Raw genomic sequence first — 8,563 nt, 5'->3', positions numbered from 1 at the left:
ATTAAGATTGATATTAACAATAAGTTACAAATATGACTAAGACAAGTTTATTGTAAATTTATTATTCTGTATTTATTTAATTAAGTTGGTTAAAAGGGTAAATCTATTTTTTCCTTGTGATTTGAATGCTTTAAATACTAATGAGATATGATGCATTTGATTTGTTGTCTTATTGTTGCTTTGATGACAAGATGGCAAAATACATTGTATTATTGTATACCCATCGATTTTCGATAATCTGTTTATATTAATTCTCTTAATATAATTACTTACTTTTTATCACACAAAAAAACCATAATACTAATAAGTAGCGTATTTTTTTTTACTTTGAATTTCCAATGTGAGAATGTATATTGTTTTATCTATTTACCCACTTCATTTAAATTATTTTTATTTGATTAAACGTTACAACAATTAAGAGAAAATGAGTGAATAATACTTGAAGTCTTAAATATTATCATTTTTTCCAAACTAAAAAAAATATAAGTATATAAACTATGTTTAATACTACTTATTACTTTTATAATTAATACGATTTTAATAAAGTTAGACTAACAAAAATATCATTTTGCCGTTGACAAAAAATGATATCATTTGGTTACAAAAGTAATGAGAATGAGAATAACAAAATAATAGGGTATAGTACCAAAAAAACCATTACTAAAGAATGATACGTTGCAGCACTACAAAAAGTTTAGCACTACATTTACGTGTTAGATCAATTTTTTATTTTTTTACTAAAAAGGAGAAGTAAAAATAGAAAATGAAAAGGCAAAGTAGTAATTAATAGAATAATTACTCATCTTATTTAAACTTTCACTTATCAAGCATTATTCCATTTAATAATCATAATTTAGTGCTAAACTTTTTATATTCTACTGTTATGAAAAATTTTCACCTACAAAAGAAAATGAATTGATAAAAAATATAGCACATTCCTAGCAAAAAAAAATTAAAAATTAATGAAAAAGTTTATGAAGAGTTAGAGAAGTCCTGTGATTTTCACGGAAAATTGTGGATGAGACTTAATTTTAGACTAAAAATTAGAGTTTTGTTATCTAAATTATTAATAAGTGCTCTGTATTCAATCAATATAATAGACACTGATAATTAAACTAACCCGTGTATTGCACGGGTCATGAAACTAGTATAATAATTAAAAGACAAACTAAGCACCTATTTTATTGCCGCATCAACATTTTCATCTATTTAGACAACTCATCTCCACATCACCAAGTCATTTATTAGGAAGAAACAAAAAAAAAGGAAAAAGGGAAAAAAAACCCACCACATTACACCATTCCCTCTTTTAAAAGAATTTTAACATGTTACAATATTGTTTCTTATTTAAAAAAAAAAAAAGTAAACGTCTAAGCAATTTGTAGCATTAAATACAAACTAGAGCACCACAAACATACATTAAAATTTGTCTTTCAAACTTCAAAGTAAATTAAATGGCTCAATCAATAACTAAACATCAAAGTAAATTCTAAATTTCAATTTTAGGATTTTATTGTAGAAAAAACTTATCTCGCAAAAAAATAATTACATTACGTTACTATAATATTTTTTGGTTACAACATTGATCGTATTATTATTGCAATAAAAAAAAGGTATATGACAATAGAAAAAATAAATTAATGCAAAAGAAATAAATGACGGCCTAAATTAAGTGGATTATGTGAAATTGACACGGTTAATGATAAAAATATATGAAAAACAAATTTAAAATAAAAAAAATATTGGTCAATGATGAAAATGAGTAATGTGCCTATCATGTATTCAATCAATACAATCAGTTAATTTTGTATAATAGTTCTCAATGTCCAATTAAATAGTTCCATATTACCTCCATTCGGTATTATGTCTATTTACCCATATAATATAATATCTTAATATATATAAATTAATATATATATATATATATATATATATATATATATATATATATATATATATATATATATATATATATATATATATATAGAGAGAGAGAGAGAGAGAGAAGAGATCAAGTGAGTCCACCCAATTTCATTGAGTCCATAAGTCCTCATAAGGGCCATTGAAAAGATGAGATGAAGGGATGAGATTGAAAGGGAAAAAGGGAGGATTAGTGCTAAAATTAGGGGATCAATCCTAATTAATCACTTTCCCTCACTACCATCCCTAATCAAGACCTAATTTCACTATAAAACCCTTTTTTTTCCACTCACTTCTCTCTCATCTCACAATTATCCTCCCCCCATCTCTCTAAAAACCAAAAAAACTCAATTCCTCTCAAAAATCCAACAAAATTCAAAAACCAAATAATTCAAAAAAAAAATTCCCCCTCTTCCTCACCTACCCGACCCCACGACCACCGCCACCTACCCACGCCCACCACCGCACCACCACCGACCCACCACCCTCCTCTCATCCTCACCACCACCGACCCACCACCCTCACCACTACAGATTTGAGCCACACCCCAACGCCCGCCACCACCCACACCGACACCCACCCCACGCCCACCACACATCCCCCACAAAAACCTACTTCACTCACCCCGACTCCCACATCTGCCTCCCACCTCTTGTCCGTCACAGCAACGGCCCCATGACAACCACCACCACCAAATACAAAAAAAATAAAAATGTATTATCGTAAAAGACCACAGATTTACCACTAACCACCACCACTACCACCAATACCCACACGCCGCCATCCACCCTCCACGGAAAACCAGCCCACAACCCGAAACTCCCTCTCCTTTTTCAGATCTCCATCACAAACCACCACCGCAACACACCACGGCATATGCCGCACCACCACCGCCAACACGACTGCCCCCCTCTCTCACCAACACCACCGCACCGCCACCATAGCCCCTGCTCCCTCCTTCCTCTCTCCGTCGCGGCTCCACAACCAATCACCATTTAGATCTCTTTTTTTTCTTTTTTTTTTCTAATTTCTTATGTTTTTTTTTCTGATTTTTCTATTTGATATACCAAGTATGATAGGATTACTAACATAAATTAGGCTAGTCGTTTTGCTTTTCTGTGTTTTGGATCTTCTTTGTCTCTTTTTCCTTGTTTGTCTAGGATTTGTTGTTTGCTGTTTACTTTGTTTTAGAATTTTTTTGTTTGCTTTGCTTTTCACGGTTCAATGCTTTTGTGGGATTTGTGTTGTGCTTTGTTTCCTTTGTTTGCTTTTCACGATTTTATGAATTTTTTTTTTTTTTTTTTGTGAGATTTCCTTTATCCTAAATATCGTATTGTTATATATTTCAAATCTCGTCTTGTTATTATATTGTTTTGTTTCAGATCTGGTTTTAAAAAGATACACTCGTATTTCTTTAAATTTCCACTCGTATTTCTTAACATTTACACTCACATTTCTTTACATTTACACTCACATATCTTTACATTTACACTTGTATTTGTTTACATTTACACTCACATTTCTTTACATTTACACTCACATTTCTTTACATTTACACTCACATTTCTTTACATTTACACTTGTATTTGTTTACATTTACACTCATATTTCTTTACATTTACACGCATTTTTCAGATTTACACTTGTACTTCTTTTTTACATTTACACTCATATTTTTTACATTTACTCTCATATTTTTTTTTACATTTACACTCATATTTCCTTACATTTACACTTGTATATCTGTACATTTACACTCGTTAAAATTATATAGATTTGTACTCATATTTTGTGTGGATATGAGTTGGTGGTGGAGGACGACGGTGGTGGTGTTTTTTGGTAGTCGGACTAAAGTTTTACTCGTAAAGGACAAAAGTTACACTTATAAAGGACCAAAGTCACAATCAAAGGACCAAAGTTACACTCTTAAACCTTCAAATTTACACTTAAAATACAACATTTACACTCGTAAAACATCACATTTACACTTGGTAACATGTTAAGATTATATAAATTCAAATTTGATATAGAAAATTGCCTAAAAAATTAAATTTATACTCTGAAAATATTTACATTTACACTTGCAAAACATCAAATTTACACTCTTAAAATGTTAAATTTACACTCGTAAAACATCAAATTTACACTTGTAAATTGTTAAAATTATATAAATTCAAAATTTCCGTCACAAAAAATCAAATTTACACTCTAAAAATGTTACATTTACACTCGTAAAACTTCACATTTACACTTGTAAAATGTTAAAATTATATAAATTCAAAATTTCCGTCACAAAAAATCAAATTTACACTCTTAAAAATGTTACATTTACACTCGTAAAACTTCACATTTACACTTATAAAATGTTAAAATTATATAAATTCAAAATTTCCGTCACAAAAAATCAAATTTACACTCTTAAAAATGTTACGTTTACACTCGTAAAACTTCACATTTACACTTGTAAAATGTTAAAATTATATAAATTCAAAATTTCCGTCACAAAAAATCAAATTTACACTCTTAAAAATGTTACATTTACACTCGTAAAACTTCACATTTACACTTGTAAAATGTTAAAATTATATAAATTCAAAATTTCCGTCACAAAAAATCAAATGTACACTCTTAAAATGTTACATTTACACTCGTAAAACATCACATTTACACTTGTAAAACTCATACACTCGTAAAACATCACATTTACACTTGTAAAACTCATACAACATTACATTTACACTTCTGAAATCTTAAACTCAAAACTGATTAATTAGGGGCTAGAGAGAGAAAGAAAAATTAATTAATGTATAGAAATTTGATTAGTGGTAATTTTTTTTGGTAATTTTCAATCTCAACCACCCATCTCAATCCAACCATCCACATTTTTTTCCTTTTCTTTTTAATAGCCCTTAATCAAATGCATCTCAACCATTCATTGAGTCCATCCAATAGCCCTTAGAGGGACTTATGGACTCAATTTGAGAGGAGGACTCATTAGATCTTACCTCTCTCTCTCTCTCTCTCTCTCTATATATATATATATATATAGTTATTAAAATGTTGTTATGGTTCTCACCAAGCTACATGAATTATAATTTAAGTGAAATATCTTTGTGTGTTGTGTTAACTAACACAAGGCTACAAAAATGTCAACATTTTTCATACTACTTAATGATGTTACACTTATGCATAAACTTAAACAATTAATCTCAAATGCACCCGTGATTTTCACGGGTACAAAAACTAGTTCGTATTTAATTAGATTAGATTAGTTAGTAATTAATTAAATTAATTAATTTAGGTGACGGTTTTTGTGGAAGATTATTATTATTCGGGTTTGCTTATGGAGCTTGCGAAAAGGTAGGTTTAACCTACTCAGTTTCTATAATGTGTCTATTTGTTAAATGCATTGGTTGTCATTAATTACATTTAATGAGTCGGTAATGGAATGTTATACGGAATCTTGTATTTATTGTGTTTGTCATGTATATTGGAGGATATTGCGGTGTTGGTTGGTTACTTGTTCTATGAAGGCGGAAGGAGGTTGGGAGACCGTCTTCCGCTTGAGTCGCCTATTAGGGTTTCCCACCCCAATAGGAATGTGCACATTAATGACTTGAGTCTTGGAGGGACGCGTGTGGGTGAGACACGACGTCTGGCAGGGGACCCGGGTCGCTCTTGAGCTCGGTACCACCGACGTGTTCGGAGTACCCTGTGTGAGTATGGTGTCGTGGACGTGTTCCTGGCACCAGTGGTTGTGGTTACATCTGGGCGTGTCCCGGTACCGGTATGACGGTTGGATAATTGTATGTCATTCGTATCATGGTCATATTCTTGACTCGCGCACTTGAGTCATGTCACAGTTTCTTTTATCGTTACTGACGTTTGTGTGTCTGTGTTTGTCACCTATCTCTTTTGGGGTGGCTTGTGTCGATGATAAGTGCATAATTTACATACTTTTACCCCTCATTTTAGCTCGGTTTCTATTGTTCGTCGTACTTTAATTAGTATATATTTGAGCTAATCTTGTGTTCTAGGTGTATTGTTGTGTTTGTTACGGTTTTGTAGGAATCTAAGCATTTAGAGGCTTTTTCCTATCATTTTATACACCAAGTTCACTAAGCTAATCAAGACCAAGTGTTGGACTAAGCATGGAGCATTGGATAGGGTTTTGCATGGAGAAATTGATGGATTAATATGAGTAATGCAAATGTTGCCAACAATCAAAGTCAAAGCCCAATGTTCAAGTCCAAGTCAAGGTGGAAAGCATAAGATTCCAAATGCTTAGGATGCTTTTTGGGAGCTCTAAAGATGATAGAAGGAGCATTTACCAGGGTGCATTAAGGGTCATTAATCACGCACTTAGGATTCCTCAAGCAATTAAGTGAGGAATTAAGCGAAAATACCCGGAAACACACGACCCCGATCGGGGCCACCCAACCCCGATCGGGGCCGCATGCATCTCGAATGTTTACGTTTCTTCTTCCTCTCTTATAAATAGGAGAGGTATTCCTAGGCTTTAGGCATCCAATTTTTACGTCTCATTTTAGTTCTTCATAGCCTTAAGCATTATATTTCTCTCAATAGTTTTTATATTAGTTTACAAATTAGTTAATCTTGTAGTCCTTAAACATTTGGTTATTATTACATTTCAAGCATTTGGTTCTATTTGTTTTTTCCATACAAGTTATTTCTATTAAGGTATTTCTATTTCTAGTTTACATTTTACATTGCTATTTAGTTTATTATTAATCTCATTTCATTAGCATAATTTCCTTTACATGTTATATCACCTAATTTGTTTAGATCATATTATCATGTTTATCACTTCTCTCAATATAGTTTACAATTTACATCCTATTATGAGTAGCTAAATTTCCTAGTCTAAGGGCTAGGGGAGCCATGCATAAATTTAATATATAAACATGATAAAATAAGTTAATAATAATATTGTTCATATTGCTTCTATCACATGTTTGCATCGTCACGTTTAATCTTTGTTTAAGGCCTTATTCAAATGATTAAGTTTGTTCATTCATTCTATAAGTCGAGAGGCACGGAATTGAATTAGACTAAGCATGTATAGTAGGACGACCTAGTCATGGACGAGAGTTTCTCTAGGACCCGGTCTATGGTTGATGCTAATATCGTAAGATGGGTATCTTTAAGCCTAAGCAATTGACAATGTTGTTAGTACCATGTTTATCATGATCATATGTTTATCTTTGCATAGTACACGCGATAAGCCTATCAAATTTTGGCGTCGTTGCCGGAGAAACGGTTTTATTGCTTTTTGAATTGTCGATTTTTATCTTGTTTTCCTTTGTCTTGGAGAACACTTGTTCCTTGAGACCGTTACTTATCATTTTCCTAGAAACTGTTGTCTTATGCCCAGGTCCTCTCGTAGTGGAGAATTGCTTTCACCGGATTCCGAGCCCGAGAAAACCTTTAGGAGAAGACGACGATTTTGGAAGGAAGTGAAAGAAGCCACTTCTCCCATACAAGTTGAAAGTGCTAGAAAGTCTTACTTAGACGATCTAGAGGTTCTTGAAGAGGAGGAGGTTTCTTGTTCATCAACTCCACCACCACCACCATCTACTACCAAAAAGATGGTGAAACTTTCCGATCAGTCAAAGCCCACCGCGGCCATGCTTCCGGCCGGAATCACAACCACTAAAATCACCGCGCCGGAATTCGAGATCAAGCCGGCTTTCATTAGCCTTGTGGAGAGGAAGCAATTTGGGGGAAGTCCTTTGGAGGATCCCAATTTGCATGTGCAAAACTTTTGTGACTATTGCTCCATGATCCGTCAAACGGGCGTCACCCAAGCCCAAATAAGGGAAATGCTCTTCCCTTTCTCTTTAAAGGACAAGGCCAAGCTTTGGATCAATAGCCTTGACCGCACCACCTTGGGAATCACCAATTGGGAGACATTAGCTCTTGCTTTTTATCAAAAGTTTTTTCCACCGGAGAAAACTCAAACTTTGAGGAGCCAAATCACCGGATTCCGTCAACAAGCTCTTGAGAGCTTATATGAGGCTTGGGAGAGGTACAAAGAGCTTCAAAGGCAATGCCCACATCATGGGCTAGATGATTGGTTTCTAGCAATAACATTCTACAATGGATGTTGTGCCGAGTCGCGAAGGATTCTTGATTCCGCCAATAATGGGCGGTTTGATCAAATTGACACCGACCTTGCTCATGCTACGATCGAATCTATGGCGGTCCATGATGCCCAATATGTCAATTCCCGAGTTGTACCATCCAAAGGTAAAGAAGAATCCTCTAACAACTCTGTTTTGCTAGCTCAAATTGCTTTGCTCCAACAACAATTGGCGGAAAGGGATGCTAAAGATTCCCTTCAACAACTCAATGTTGTGTCTTCAACGAGCCAAATCATCGTTTGTGATGGATGTGGAGGTGCGGGTCATTATGCCGCTCATTGTCGAGCTTCTATTGAAGAGGTAAATGCTTTTCAAACTTTTAGACAAAGTTCATATCCACCGGGTACATTTTCCAACACATATAACCCGAATTCAAAATTTCATCCGAACTTGTCTTACACAAGCAAAAATGTGCTTAACCCTCAACCCCCACCACAACAAAATGCCTATGTTCCTCAACAACAAAAGTATATCCCTCC

General features: G+C 33.7%; 1 non-coding gene across 1 annotated transcript; it reads right to left on the bottom strand.

Moving 5' to 3' along the window:
• Positions 1-7,901: 7,901 nt before the first annotated feature.
• On the bottom strand, positions 7,902-8,008 carry LOC141610300 (small nucleolar RNA R71). Its single transcript, XR_012528202.1, has one exon. It is a non-coding gene; the product is annotated as a small nucleolar RNA R71 (small nucleolar RNA).
• Between the last annotated feature and the right edge of the window lie 555 nt (positions 8,009-8,563).

Source organism: Silene latifolia, chromosome 10 (genome assembly GCF_048544455.1).
Source record: "Silene latifolia isolate original U9 population chromosome 10, ASM4854445v1, whole genome shotgun sequence".
Classification (NCBI taxonomy): Eukaryota; Viridiplantae; Streptophyta; class Magnoliopsida; order Caryophyllales; family Caryophyllaceae; genus Silene; species Silene latifolia.
The sequence above is the reverse complement of the archived record's forward strand: the minus strand, read 5'-3'. Positions and strand labels throughout refer to the sequence as shown.